Raw genomic sequence first — 16312 nt, forward strand, 5'->3', positions numbered from 1 at the left:
TTATTACAAATGTGCATCATAGAGAAGAGCTCAGTTTATAATGCAAATTCCTATTGGATTTGTTTGGAGGCTTTGTTTTGGCTTTAGAGAAAAAAGATTTGTATATCATCTTAATTTCTTATTCTTTAGTCAATATTTGCTGCATTTTTGAAACCTGAAGTTTATAAGATGTGGAATAATACTTTAAATTCTGTTTTGAAGGAGCAGTTTTTTAAAAAAACGTGTGTCTGGGCATATGATGGGGCTTGTTGCAGGGACAAAGTATGTGTATATGTGTGTGTATATATATACATATATATGAAATATACATGATACATACATATGTGCAGGGCAAGATTTTGATTTGGGAAGAAAAACAAGATATATGTTTGCCAAATGTTTGTAATTCAAGTTTCACCTTTGTAAATAATTCCAGTGCTGAGACTGTTTATTTAAATGTCACTGAAAACTTCATTTTGACACTTAGAAAATGTACAGAAATGTATTTCTATACATTAAGAAATACTATTTTGGGATACATTTTATTTCTACTTCAGTCACCTTACTTATTTAGGTAAGTGGAATTTCTGTGTAATTTACATTCATCTCAAACGTTAAACCTACAAAATATCTATACCCTTTGCTTAGCACACAGAAAGGTCTTAAGTACGAGTTAAATGAAAGTTCCTACAGTGTTGAAATTAATTTGGTAACCTTCCTATTTGTTTAGAAAATTGTACATCTTGGAAATCTTAGCTTAAATCTTATTTAATTCACATTTATTGCTGATAAAATTTATGTTCCTTACCAGTGTATCATTCAGTGGAAAAGCAGATTGTGTTTTTTTCTTGATTGCTGTTCTTATCAACTTTTCTGAGATAAAATTGCAGAAGCTTAGAAAAATGTGTTCATTCCAGGGGACTTATGTGCTTCTCTCTGTTTTGAGATTGCTTATTTGGGAAAATGTTAATAGATATTTAACTAATACGTGTTGACTGAATGACTGATGTAGAGAGATGAAAGTTACTTTTTACTGACTTTAAAAAAGAGGCACCACTTCACACGCAGACACTTTACTTTGCCTACTGTGTGGTAGGAACCAAATTGTTAGATTAATCTTAAAACTACTTTATAAAATAGGAGGTATTATTTCAGCTTTACAGATGAGAAAATTGAGATTTGGAAAGCTTACCTAACTTGTCCAACATTACCTATTTTTCCAGTATTCAATTTTAAGTCTAAGAGACTCAAAATCTCAGAATTTTTTTAAAATAAACTATCTCTTTTTGCTTATTTGACCTATTTTATTAGTTTCTTTGGTCTTTTCATAACATTTATTACCCCCAAAAAACCAGTGGCAATGTGTATTCTTGATTAATTTTATATATTGTTTGAAAAGTCAGATTTATTGAAGTATAATTTACATACAGTAAAATGCACCCTTTTTAAAGTGTACAGTTAGATGAGTTTTGACAGATGTCAGTTCACTCACTCACTTGTGCCTGACTCTTTGTGACCCCATGGACTGTAGCACACCAGGCTTCCCTGTCCATCACCAACTCCCATAGCTTGCTCAAACTCATGTCCATTGAATCAGTGATGACATCCAACCATCTCATCCTCTGTCATCCCCTTCTCCTCCTGCCTTCAAGCTTCCCTAACATCACCTTTGTTGGCAAAGTGATGTCTCTGCTTTTAAATACACTGTCTAGGTTTGTCATAGTTTTCCTTCCAAGGAGCAAGTATCTTTTAATTTCATGTATACAGTCACCATACACAGTGATTTTGGAGTCCAACAAAAGAAAATCTGTCACTGCTTCCACTGTTTCCCCTTTTATTGCCATGAAGTGATGGGACCAGATTCCATGATACTAATTTTCTGAATGCTGAGTTCTTTCACTCTCCTCTTTCACCTTTATCAAGAGGCTCTTTAGTTCCTTTTCATTTCCTGCCGTTAGAGTGGTGTCATCTGTGTATCTGAGGTTATTGATATTTCTCTTGGCAATCTTGATTCCAGCTTGTGATTCATCCAGCCTGGCATTTCACATGATGTACTCTGGATAGAAGCTAAATAAACAAGGTGACAATATGCAGCCTTGACATACTGCTTTCCCAATTTGGAACCAGTCCATTTTTCCATGTTCAGTTCTAACTGTTGCTTCTTGACCTGCTTACAGGTTTCTCTGGAGGCAGGTAAGGTGCTCTGGTATTCTCAATTTCTTGAAGAATTTTCCACAGTTTATTGTGATCCACACAGTCAAAGGCTTTGGCATAGTCAATAAAGCAGAAATAGATGTTTTTCTGGAACTCTCTTGCTTTTTCCATGATCCAGCGGATGTTGGCAATTTGATCTCTGGTTCGTCTGCCTTTTCTAAATACAGCTTGTACATCTGAAGTTCTCGGTTCACCTACTGCTGAAGCCTAGCATGAAAGATTTTTAGCATAACCTTACTAGCATGCAAAATGAGCCTAATTGTATGATAGTTTGAACATTCTTTGATATTGCCTTTGGGTCTGGAATGAAAACTGACCTTTTCAGTCCTGTGGCCACTGGTGAGTTTTCCAAATTTGCTGACATATTGGGTGCAGCTCTTTCACAGCATCATCTTTTAGGATTTGAAATAGCTCAGCTGGCATTCCATCACCTCCACTAGCTTTGTTCGTAGTGATGCTTCATAAGGCCCACTTGACTTCACATTCCAGGATGTCTGGCTCTAGGTGAGCAACCACACCATCATGGTAATCCAGGTTATTGTGATCTTTTTTACATAGTTCTTCTGTGTATTCTTGCCACCTTTTAATCTCTTCTGCTTCTGTTAGGTCGCTGCTGTTTCTTTTCTTTATCATGCCCATCCTTGCATGAAATGTTCTCTTGATATCTCCGATATTTTTGAAGAGATCTTTAGTCTTTCCCATTCTGTTGTTTTCCTCTTATTTCTTTGCATTGTTCATTAAAATGGCCTTATCTCTCCTTGGACTTCCTTGGTAGCTCAGCTGGTAACGAATTCGCCTGCAATGTGGGAGACCTGGGTTCAACGCCTGGGTTGGGAAGATCCTCTGGAGAAGGGAACAGCTACCCACTCCAGTATTCTGGCCTGGAGAATTCCATGGACTGTATAGTCCATGGGGTCGTAAAGAGTCAAACACGACTGAGCAACTTACACTTTTCATCTCTCCTTGCTATTCTCTAGAACTCTGCATTCAGCTGGGTATATCTTTCCCTTTCTCCCTTGCCTTTTGCTTGCCTTCTGTTTGTAAAGCCTCCTCAGACAACCACTTTGCCTTCTTGGATCACAGCCTTGTCATGGTGAAGGGGGTTGCATTACTTGATATTATGCACATTTAGATTGTAAACCCTCTCCAATCCACTATAATGTAAGTTCCACAAGGGTTGAGATTTTGTTCCTCTTGCTGCTGCTGCTGCTGCTAAGTCACTTCAGTCGTGTCCTACCCTGTGCGACCCCATAGACGGCAGCCCACCAGGATCCCCAGTCCCTGGGATTCTCCAGGCAAGAACACTGGAGTGGGTTGCCACTTCCTTCTCCAATGCGTGAAAGTGAAGTCGCTCGGTCATTGCTAAATCCCCAGTGCCTCGAAATGTGCATAGTTTAAGCAGGTATTCAATAAATATTTATTGAATGAATACTGTTAAGCATACAATTTTTAAAAATAACAGACATCTGAAATAGACAGTTTTGCTTTTTTTCCCCCTCCATTTTTTGGTATTCTGAAATCATAATCCAAATAAAAATGAACATAACTGATACAACGGAATATGAATTGTGATGCTGAATACTGGCGAACTCTGTTTAAAAATGGATTTATAGTTTAATTACTGCTGTTAGTAATGTTCCATCTGTTTACTGCTTGAGAGACCAAGATTTAAATTACACAGACAAATGTTTAAGTATTCTGTGATAGCTCTAATTCAAAGGAGAACTGCTTAATACTTTTGATTGTCAGGACTCTTCCAATAATGCAAACACACAGTATTCCCTGGCAACTACTCAAAATAAAGGACAATTTGAAACAGTAATTCTGCTAGTCCATTAAAAAAAATAGCAAAGTTAAAATAATCTTTGATACAAGTGGCTCACAGTGCTTCAAGTAAGATTATATTCCTAGACAAACATCTCAAAGAAATTGAGCAGGGAGTTTATACTATATTATACTATTAACATTTTACAGATGAAGAGACTAAGGTGTATTAGCCCATAAGAGGTTCACTAAAACAGAGGACAGGGACAAAGCCAACATAGATGAGAATTTTAAGATGAAAAATTATATTTCTACTTTCAGTTCAGTTCAGTCGTTCAGTCGTGTCCAACTCTTTGTGACCCCATGAACTGCAGCACGTCAGGCCTCCCTATCCATCACCAACTCCCGGAGTTTATCCAAACTCATGTCCATCGAGTCAGTGATGCCATCCAATCATCTCACCCTCTGTCGGCCCCTTCTCCTCCTGCCCTCAATCTTCCCCAGCATCAGGGTCTTTTCCAGTGAGTCAGCTCTTTGCATCAGGTGGCCAAAGTACTGGAGTTTCAGCTTCAACATCAGTCCTTCCAATGAACACCCAGGACTGATCTCCTTTAGGATGGACTGGTTGGATCTCCTTATAGTCCAAGGGACTCTCAAGAGTCTTCTCCAACATCACAGTTCAAAAGCATCAATTCTTCAGCGCTCAGCTTTCTTTATAGTCCAACTCTCACATCCATACATGACCACTGGAAAAACCATAGCCTTGACTAGATGGACATTTGTTGACAAAGTAATGTCTCTGCTGAGGAAGGCTTTCTTATCTCTCCTTGCTATTCTTTGGAACTCTGCATTCAAACGGGTATATCTTTCCTTTCTCCTTTGCTTTTCACTTCTCTTCTTTTCTCTGCTATTTGTAAGGCCTCCTCAGACAGCCATTTTGCTTTTTAGCATTTCTTTTTCTTGGGGATGGTCTTGATCCCTGTCTCCTGTACAATGTCATGAACCTCCGTCCATAGTTCATCAGGCAGTCTGTCTGTCAGATCTAGTCCCTTAAATCAATTTCTCACTTCCACTGTATAGTCATACGGGATTTGATTTAGGTCATACCTGAATGGTCTAGTGGTTTTCCCCACTTTCTTCAATTTAAGTCTGAATTTGGCAATAAGGAGTTCATGATCTGAGCTACAGTCAGCTCCCGTTCTTGTTTTTGCTCACTGTATAGAGCTTCTCTATCTTTGGGTGCAAAGAATATAATCAGTCTGATTTTGGTGTTGGCCATCTGGTGATGTCCATGTGTAGAGTCTTCTTTTGTGTTGTTGAAAGAGGATGTTTGCTATGACCAGTGCATTCTCTTGGCAAAACTCTATTAGCCTTTGCCCTGCTTCATTCTGTGCTCCACGGCCAAATTTGCCTGTTACAGCCGCTCCAGTGTTCTTGCCTGGAGAATCCCAGGGACGGGGGAGCCTGGTGGGCTGCTGTCTATGGGGTCGCACAGAGTCAGACACAAATGACACGACTTAGCAGCAGCAGCAACCAGGTGTTCCCTAACTTCCTACTTTTGCATTCCAGTCCCCTGTAGTGAAAAGGACATCTTTTGAAGATGTTAGTTCTAAAAGGTCTTGTAGGTCTTCATAGAACCGTTCAGCTTCAGCTTCTTCAGTGTTACTGGTCGGGGCATAGGCTTGGATTACCGTGGTATTGAATGGTTTGCCTTGGAAACGAACAGAGATCATTCTGTTGTTCTTGAGATTGCATCCAAGTACTGCATTTCAGACTCTCTTGTTGACCATGATGGTTACTCCATTTCTTCTAAGAGATTCCTGCCCACAGTAGTAGATACAATGGTCATCTGAGTTAAATTCACCCATCCAGTTCATTTTAGTTCACTGATTACTAGAATGTCAACCTTCACTTTTGCCATCTCCTGTTTTACCAGTTCCAATTTGCCTTGATTCATGGACCTAACATTCCAGGTTCCTATGCAGTATTGCTTTTTACAGCATCAGACCTTGTTTCTGTCACCAGTCACATCCACAACTGGGTATTGTTTTTGCTTTGGCTCCATCCCTTCATTCTTTCTGGAGTTATTTCTCCACTGATCTCCAGTAGCGTATTGAGCACCTACTGACCCGGGGAGTTCCTCTTTCAGTATCCTATCATTTTGCCTTTCCATACTGTTCATGGGGTTCTCAAGGCAAGAATATTGAAGTGGTTTGCCATTCCCTTCTCCAGTGGACCACATTCTGTCAGACCTGTCTACCATGTCCCGACCGTCTTGGGCTGCCCCACGGGCATGGCTTAGTTTCATTGAGTTAGACAAGGCTGTGGTCCATGTGATCAGATTGGGTAGTTCTCTGTGATTTGGTTTCAGTGTGTCTGCCCTCTCATGCCGTCTCTCAGCGCCTACCATCTTATTTGTGTTTCTCTTACCTTGGACGTGAGGTATCTCTTCACAGCTGCTCCAGCAAATGCTATGCTATGCTAAGTCACTTCAGTTGTGTCCGACTCTGTGTGACCCCATAGACGGCAGCCCACCAAGCTCCCCCGTCCCTGGGATTCTCCAGGCAAGAACACTGGAGTGGGTTGCCATTTCCTTCTCCAGCAAAGTGCAGGGCCTTAAAAAGGAGGGAAAACTGACATATGTACCTGTATGAAACATGGGTTCATTGTGCTAAGTGAAATAGGCCAGTCACAAAAAGACAAATACTATATTATTCCACTTACATGAAATATTTAGAGTAGTCAAAATCATAGACACAGAAAGTGTGGTTGCCAGAGGCTAGTGAGGAGAGAGGAATAGGAAGTTATTGTTCAATAGGTATGAGTTTCAGTTTTACAAGATGAAAAGAGTAATGGTGATGAATGGTAGTGATGGTAGCCCAACATTGCAAATATATTTAATACCACGTAACTATACACTTAAAAATAGTTAAGATAGTGACTTTTTTATTATTTGTATTTTATCTCCCAAAGGAATTGTAAAAAAATGTGCAGTTCCAAAGAATTTTAATTGAAATATTGGTTTATGTTGTATTAATTTCTGTTGTATATGTGGTTCTTCTTTATCCCTATAGTTTGAAGGTTTCATTTTTGTTTTGTTTTTACCTTTCATGAGAATGGAAATGCTTGTAAGAGACTAAAACACAGAAGTATTGGTTTATGTTGCTTCAAAACAGATTTGTGTTGAGTAACCAACCTAGCAGATTTGAGCTTTAATGTTACGGGTAATTTTCATCCCAAGAGTAATTACAAATAATTTATGTCCAAGAGTATATGTTCTTACTGGAAATTAAGTAGAAAAAAAATTTTTTTCTATTCTGGGTTTTTCTTTGTTTCTCTTTTCTTAGCAATCTCCCTCCCCCTCCCCCTTCCCCATGGCTAATAAGAAGACAATTGTGGAATAAAATTTTTTTATCTGAAGATTTCTAATTTTTTACTCCCAAACTCCTTACACTAATGCTAGTTACTCTTCTTACAAATACTGCTGCTGTGGAGGTTTTAGGACACCAGTACATTATTTTTCAATGCCTCAAATTATGATGAAACTGTTGTTAAGCTCCATTTTTATCTCTGGAGAAAGGTTTTGCTTCAGCAAGCTATCTCAGAATATCATAATAATTATTAGCTGAAATGAAGCATTGTAGTGCATTTGTAAGGTGTTGCTAGATATGGGAATCATATTTTCAAGAGCTTAATTGTCCTAATCCACCTGCAGACCAGGTAGCCTTACTGTGCTACCTGTGTGCAGTACACATGTACATGTGTGCTCAGTTGCTCAGTCATGTCTGATTCTTTGCAACCTCATATGCTGTTTTCTACTCCAGGGGATCCTCCAGATCCAAGGATGGAACCCATGTCTCTTGTGTCTCCTGCATTGGCAGGTGATTATTTACCACTTATGCCACCTGGGAAACCTACATAAATATTCATAATTATGACTTTGTATTCTTTTCTAATAGTAACATGGCATGTAATTATACTGCTGGATTTGAAGAAAATTCAAAAGTTACAAGTAACTTCATTCAGAAATGCTAATATATTTTTAAAATAACTGGGTAACTTTTCCTAAAATTGTACTTTACCTACATTAACTATTGATCAGGGACATAATTCAGCTTTATTTAGAATAAGATCTGTTAATGTCTAAGCTCAATTCACAGTCTGGTAACCTGTTATAATATCTCCTGGGAAAGGGTACTATTCAGTTTCTGAAATAAAATATATGTCTGCTCAAAGATGCCCTGTGAATATCACAGCACAGTTTGGAGTTCAGATCTCAAGTGAACCATCAAATAATCACATGACCTAGGTGAATTACTTAATATCATAAAGCCTCAGTTTTATCATATGTAAAGACCTATCATATATATGAAGAACTACAAGACCTTTTAGAACTAACACCCAAGAAAGATGTCCTTTTCATTATAGAGGACTGGAATGCAGAAGTAGGAAGCCAAGAAACACCTGGAGTAACAGGCAAATTTGGCCTTGGAATACAGAATGAAGCAGGGCAAAGGCTAATAGAGTTTTGCCAAGAAAATGCACTGGTCATAGCAAACACCCTCTTCCAACAACATGAGAGAAGACTCTACACATGGACATCACCACATGGCCAACAACAAAATCAGATTAATTATATTCTTTGCAGCCAAAGATGGAGAAGCTCTATACAGTGAGCAAAAACAAGAACGGGAGCTGACTGTAGCTCAGATCATGAACTCCTTATTGCCAAATTCAGACTTAAATTGAAGAAAGTGGGGAAAACCACTAGACCATTCAGGTATGACCTAAATCAAATCCCGTATGACTATACAGTGGAAGTGAGAAATTGATTTAAGGGACTAGATCTGACAGACAGACTGCCTGATGAACTATGGATGGAGGTTCATGACATTGTACAGGAGACAGGGATCAAGACCATCCCCAAGAAAAAGAAATGCTAAAAAGCAAAATGGCTGTCTGAGGAGGCCTTACAAATAGCAGAGAAAAGAAGAGAAGTGAAAAGCAAAGGAGAAAGGAAAGATATACCCGTTTGAATGCAGAGTTCCAAAGAATAGCAAGGAGAGATAAGAAAGCCTTCCTCACCAATCAATGCAAAGAAATAGAGGTAAACAATAGATTGGGAAAGACTAGAGATCTCTTCAAGAAAATTAGAGATACCAAGGGAACATTTCATGCAAAGATGGGCTCAATAAAGGACAGAAATGGCACGGACCTAACAGAAGCAGAAGATATTAAGAAGAGGTGGCAAGAATACACAGAAGAACTGTACAAAAAAGATCTTCACGACCCAGATAATCATGACGGTGTGATCACTCACACTCACCTACAGCCAGACATCCTGGAATGTGAAGTCAAGTGGGCCTTAGAAAGCATCACTACGAACAAAGCTAGTGGAGGTGATGGAATTCCAGTTGAGCTATTTCAAATCCTGAAAGATGATGCTGTTAAAGTGCTGCACTCAATATGTCAGCAAATTTGGACAACTCAGCAGTGGCCACAGGACTGGAAATGGACAGTTTTCATTCCAATCCCAAACAAAGGCAATGCCAAAGAATGCTCAGACTACCACACAATTGCACTCATTTCACACACTAGTAAAATAATGGTCAAAATTCTCCAAGCCAGGCTTCAGCAATACGTGAACCATGAACTTCCAGATGTTCAATCTGGTTTTAGAAAAGACAGAGGAACCAGAAATCAAATTGCCAACATCTGCTGGATCATTGAAAAAGCAAGAGAGTTCCAGAAGAACATCTATTTCTGCTTTATTGACTATGCCAAAGCCTTTGACTGTGTGGATCACAATAAACTGTGGAAAATTCTTCAAGAGATGGGGATACCAGACCACCTGACTTGCCTCTGGAGAAATTTGTATGTAGGTCAGGAAGCAACAATTTGAACTGGACATGGAACAACAGACTGGTTCCAAATAGGAAAAGGAGTATGTCAAGGCTGTATATTGTCACCCTGCTTATTTAACTTAAATGTAGAGTACATCATGAAAAACACTTTGCTAGAGGAAGCACAAGCTGGAATCAAGATTGCCGGGAGAAATATCAATAACCTCAGATATGCAGATGACACCACCCTTATGGCAGAAAGTGAAGAGGAACTAAAAAGCCTCTTGATGAAAGTGAAAGAGGAGCGTGAAAAAGCTCAACACTCAGAAAACTAAGATCATGGCATCCGGTCCCATGACCTCATGGCAAGTAGATGGGAAACAATGGAAACAGTGGCTGACTTTATTTTTGGGGGCTCCAAAATCACTGCAGATGGTGATTGCAGCCATGAAATTAAAAGACGCTTACTTCTTGGAAGGAAAGTTATGACCAACCTAGACAGCATATTAAAAAGCAGAGACATTTGTCAGTCTAGTCAAGGCTATGGTTTTTCCAGTCGTCATGTATGGATGTGAGAGTTGGACTATAAAGAAAGCTGAGCGCCTAAGAATTGATGCTTTTGAACTGTGGTGTTGGAGAAGACTCCTGAGAGCCCCTTGGACTGCAAGGAGATCCAACCAGTCCATCCTAAAGGAGGTCAGTCCCGGGTGTTCATTGGAAGGACTGATGCTGAAGCTGAAACTTTAATACTTTGGCCACCTGATGCGAAGAGCTGACACACTGGAAAAGACCCTGATGCTGGGAAAGATTGAGGGCAGGAGGAGAAGGGGCTGACAGAGGATGAGATGGTTGGATGGCATCACCGACTCAATGGACATGAATTTGGGTAAACTCTGAGAGTTGGTGATGGACAGGGAGGCCTGGCGTGCTGCGATTTGTGGGGTCGCAAAGAGTTGGACACTACTGAGTGAGTGAACTGAACTGATTCATTTCAGTCTACTGTCTTATGAATTCATTTTCTTTATGTTAATGCAAAGACAATTTTTACCATTTGTAAGCAGAAAAAGTGGTTTGTAAAACTTCCTTGTTATTGTAGGAACCTTAATGTCAAGAAAATGATTTTGTCTTGTGCTGAGTCCTAGCTTCTTCTCTTTTAGTAGTTGCAGAGTACTAACTCAGATTCTATCCCTGGGCATTTCCTGTAAACCAGTAGCTGATTCTACAGCTTGACAAAAATAGGGTTTGATTTTTCAGCAAGAATACTTGGGTAGAGGTGTGAACTTTCATCATAAAATGTCTGATAATCTCTTTTTTTTCTGTAAGGTTAATCTGTGTGTTCAGTCGTTGTCAGCCTGATCCAGTTATCATAAAGTTTTGCATTAACAATCCATCAAATAGCTTTAGCAAGCACTGAAAGTAAGTCTTTCATTATGGGCTGCAAAATGGTGATATTCTATTAACCTTTCCTAGCGTAGTACCTGAAATATTTCTGTTAAAGAAAATCTTGCCCTTCCCAACAACTTGGTTATCCCTATAGAGTTCGTACAGGAGAGGCAGAACTAATGCTTGAATCTCCCCTTTTATTTACCAATCTTCAAAATAATAAATTGAGTCCCTAATGACCTCCAAAAATAAATGAGTTTTTTTTAAGTAACGTCTCAATTCATTAATTTTAAACTATTCAGTGTGCTTCAGTTCACCACAGCGACTACTTTTTGATGCTCAAAATACCCCATCTTTGTTGCTGTTGTTTAGTTGCTCAGTTGTGTGTGACTCTTTTGTGACCTTATGGACTGTAGCCTACCAGGCTCCTATGTCCATGGGATTTCCCAGGCAAGAATACTGGAGTGGGCTGCCATTTTCATCTCCAGGGGATCTTCCTGACCCAGGGATCCATCCCATGTCTCTGGCAGTGGCAGGCAGATTCTTTACTGTTGAGCCACCAGGGAAGCCCATCCCATCTTTAGCCAGTGCAGATCTCTTCAGGTTGACTCCAAAGTCCTTTTGACATAACCCAAGTAGTTTCTGTTTTCATTACAATCCCAAAGAAAGGCAGTGCCAAAGAATGTTCAAACTACTACACAGCTGCACTCATTTCACATGCTGGCAAGGTAATGCTCAAAATCCTTCAAGCTAGGTTGCAACAGTATGTGAACTGAGAACTTACAGATGTAGAAGCTAGATTTATAAAAGGCAGAGGAACCAGAGATCAAACTGCCAGCATGCATTGGATCATAGAAAAAGCAAGAGAATCCCCCCCAAAACATCTGCTTCATTGACTATGCTAAAGTCTTTGACTGTGTGGATCACAACTAGTTGTGGAAAATTCTTCAAGAGATGAGAATACCGGACCACCTTACCTGCCTCTTGAGAAACCTGTATGCAGGTCAAGAAGCAACAATAAGAACCAGACATGGAACAACAGACTGTTTCAGAATTGGGAAAGGAATATGTCAAGGCTGTGTATTGTCACCCTGCTTATTTAACTTATATGCAGAGTACATCATGCGAAATGCCAGGCTGGATGAATCACAAAATGGAATCAAGATTGCCAGGAGAAATATCAATAATCTCAGATATGCAGATGGCACCACTCTAACGGCAGAAAATAAAAAGGAACTAAAGAGCCTCTTGATGAAGGTGAAAGAGGAGAGTGGTAATGCTGGCTTAAAACTCAACATCAAAAAATTAGTATCATGGCATCCGTCCCATCACTTGATGGCAAACAGATGGGCAAACAGTGGAAACAGTGACAGACTATTTTCTTGGGCTCCAAAATCACTGTGGATAGTGACTGCAGCCATGAAATTAAAACACTTGCTCCTTGGAAGGAAAGCTATGACAAATCTAGACAGCATATTAAAAAGCAGAGACATCACTTTGCCAACAAAGGCCCATGTAGTCAAAGCCATGGTTTTGCCAGTAGTCATGTATAGATGTGAGATTTGGACCATAAAGAAGGCTGAATGGTGAAGAATTGATGCTTTCAAATTGTGGTACTGGAGAAGACATCTTGAGAGTCCCTTGGACAGCAGGGAGATCAAACCAGTCAATCCTAAAGGAAGTCAATTCATTGGAAGGACTGATGCTGAAGCTCTAACACTTTGGGCACCTGATGTGAAAAGCTAACTCATTGAAAAGACCCTGATGCTAGGAAACAGTGAGGCAAGAGGAGAAGGGGGCAACAGAGTATGAGATGGTTGGATGGCATCAGCAACTCAATGGACATGAGTTTGAGCAAACTCAGAGAGACAGTGAAGGACAGGAAAGTCTGGCATGCTGTAGTATGTAGGATCACAAAGAATTGGATGTGGCTAAGTGACTGAACAACAAAATAGTTTTGAGAGCTGTCTTGCTTTCTTCTATGACAAGGTATCCCAGGGTCATCATGTACACTTCCTACCAAAGATCCAAACAACCATTCTTCAAAGAGTTCTAGTTGCTTTCAGTGGGAATATCTAGGTTATTTCTAATAGAAATTTCTTGACATTTCTGTATCTCAGGTATATGAATGTGCCTTTTCCATGTTTAAATGCTGGTATACTATTTTAAGGTATTTCAGTGGTCACCTGAGATGAGTCAGATGCCAATATCCAGACTGATATCTAAATCAGTATGGATTAGGTTCTGCTGCTAGTAACAGACACCAGAAATATAAACCCTTATACATTCCACCTCTTGGTATTTTCCACTCATGTAAAAGAGAATGATAATTAGGCAGTCTAGAGCTAATATACAGCTACATGATCAAGGACTGAGGTACTTTATATCTTTCTACATCATCCTGTGGCCCAGAGAGTTTAGTTGCTGAAGCTTCAGCCATCTTGTCTGTGTTGTAGTCCAGAAAGAAGGAAAAATGACAGAAGGGCAAAGGAACATGTCTCTCAGTGGGATGTCTTATCCATATTCACTGTAGTAGATACTTCAAAAATAAGATGGAATATGCCTTATTCAGTCACACTGAAGGTCTGTATCAGGTCACTGTTTATGGTCACCTGCATTTTCAAAAACCTTACGGCAATCTAGTCTTCCCATAGTCCAGAGTTTGTGCTGAAAATGATTATCAGCACTATTGAGGAGGTCAGCCCTGCTACGTTCATCTATCTCAAACCTTCAGGAGACATATTTAGATTAACAACAACAAATCACATTTGAGTGATAAAGGAAGTTGTTCTTTTTTGAGGGTATAGGGGAAAGATTACAGGGAAAGGAAATATTTAAAGAGTAGATTTACCTAGTGGCTCAGATGATAAAAAATCTGCCTGCAATGTGGGAGACCTGGGTTCGATCCCTGGGTTGGGAAGATCTCCTGGAGGAAGAAATGGCAACCCACTCCAGTATTCTTGTCTGGAGAATCCCCATGGACAGAGGGGCCTGGTGGGCTACAGTCCATGGGGTTGCAAAGAACTGGATACGACTGAGCGACTAAGCACATACAGGTACTGTACATACTTTCAGTTACTGAAATCAAACTCTATAAAGAAGTTCTTGTTACCACTAGCAGTAGTTAAAAACAGTAGTTTTTAACTCTGCAGAAGAAAAACTGTCAGCAAGCACATAATGGGATTTAAACCTAGATTTATCTGGCTTCTAAGCATAGGTTCTTTATATCAGACCATAACAGTATATTATCTGACTCCAAATCACTATTTATTTTCTCACCAACTAGATAAGAGCAGAATTAGTTGCCCTTGGTTTGTAGACATTTTAAACTGCTGGCTTTATGCAGCAGCTTCTGAAACCAAAATTTGTTTCTGAAAAGAGTTTCTAAATGTACTCAGCTTAATTCTCTCTAGCAGTAATATAAAGAATTCTGAAAGCAGTAATTTAAAGAACTAGGATAGGAATGTTTTTTAAAGAGCAAAGAGCAGCTTTGTATCTGGAAAAGCTCAACAGCTATAGTGTAGCTATAATATCGTTTGAAATACTGTACAGTACTTAACTAAAAAAGCTCTCTGCATCTTCTAAGCAAGTGTCAAATGAAGCATATGCCGAGAAAATAAATCAGTTCAAAAAGGAATACCAGGCTTCTCCAGCTGTATAAGATTTCTACCCTCATTAGGAAAGCCAAGAGAAAGAAAACCTAATGATGTGTTTACTCTGCATGGTTCATTCACAGAGCGACTTTACAGGACAAATCAGTAGAACTATCCTAAGAAGTTCTACAGAATAGAGTTGCAGATAATAAGTTTTTATCAAGTTTGGTGTAATCCTGCAAAACAAATGTCAGAAGGGGAAAGATTCATCAACTTGCTTACTTATAGTAATTTTGAATAACCATAAGGCAGAAGATAGAGTCTTGGCCATGAAGAAGAAGCTGTATGTGGAAGAAATTAGCAACCAAGCTGATTTTCAAATGTGAGTAATTATTGGGTTGACTGTGACACAGAAGTAGTAGAATGCAGTTTTGAGCTTCTGAACGAAGCAATGCAGTAAGAATCACATTGGAAAAAATGGTTGAGAGAATGTACTAACAGGAATCATGTGAGAACTAGCTGTCAGGTTGTGAGACTATACTGTGGAATTCGATCAAATATTTGCTAGGCAACTTAGTGTTTTTCTAATGTTTATGATAAAAAGATAAATAAATGTTCCAGCCCTTTGCCAGTGTATAATCTTTTGCAATTAAAAAATAAATATGGTAAGGTTAGCCCCCATGTTTTAGATTTCTCTTAAGAGATAGCAGAATAGGTAGACAGGAGACAAGGAAAGAGGGACTTTTATAAATAAAAAGGGAAGGAGTCATGCACAAATAACAAAGCCCTACTGTGTAGCACAGGGCTTCCCTGATAGCTTAGTGGTAAAGAATTCGCCTGCCAGTGCAGGAGATTTGGATTCAATCCCTGGGTTGGGAAGATCCCCTGAGAAGAAATGGCAACCCACTCCAGTATTCTTGCCTGGGAAATTCTATGGACAGAGGAGCCTGGTGGGCTGCAGCCCATGGGATTGCAAGAGTCAGACACAACTTAGTGACTAAACAACAACTGTGTAGCAGAGGTAACTATATTCAGTGTCCTGTAATAAACCATAAAGAAAAATAATATACATGTATATATAACGGAATCACCATGCTGTACACCAGAAACACAACACTGTAAATCAACTATACTTCAATCTAAAGTTGGGGGTTGGGGGAGGAAGCAAGAGACAAGCAGTTTTGAGTCTTATTAATGGAATCACAGTTAAGAGTATTATCTCAATTTTCCAGAAAAAGCTGATATGGAGTCAGTTGTTGACTCAACCATTGCCCATTGCTTCACTTCTGTGAATCTTGGTTAACACTCACCAGTAAAATAGGACTAGTACTATTTAGCTCATAGGTACCTCATAGGGTGGTCTTTAGGACTAAATGAGATATGAATATACTTAAAAATGTGGAAATATTACTTCTATCTTCCTTCATGCAGAGAATGTTACTAATTTGTTCAAAGTCACAATGTGTCTGAAGTCTAATAAAAGATAGAGTTGGAAATAAAACCAGATTAAATGACTAGAACTCAATTTCTAAATTC

At 39.2% G+C, this 16312-nt stretch overlaps 1 protein-coding gene across 1 annotated transcript in view; it reads left to right on the forward strand.

Moving 5' to 3' along the window:
• Positions 1 to 16312, forward strand: part of GLCE (glucuronic acid epimerase) — a 109658-nt gene that overhangs the window by 74096 nt on the left and 19250 nt on the right. The window lies entirely within an intron of this gene.

This window comes from Bos taurus, chromosome 10 (genome assembly GCF_002263795.3).
Source record: "Bos taurus isolate L1 Dominette 01449 registration number 42190680 breed Hereford chromosome 10, ARS-UCD2.0, whole genome shotgun sequence".
NCBI classification, from domain to species: Eukaryota; Metazoa; Chordata; class Mammalia; order Artiodactyla; family Bovidae; genus Bos; species Bos taurus.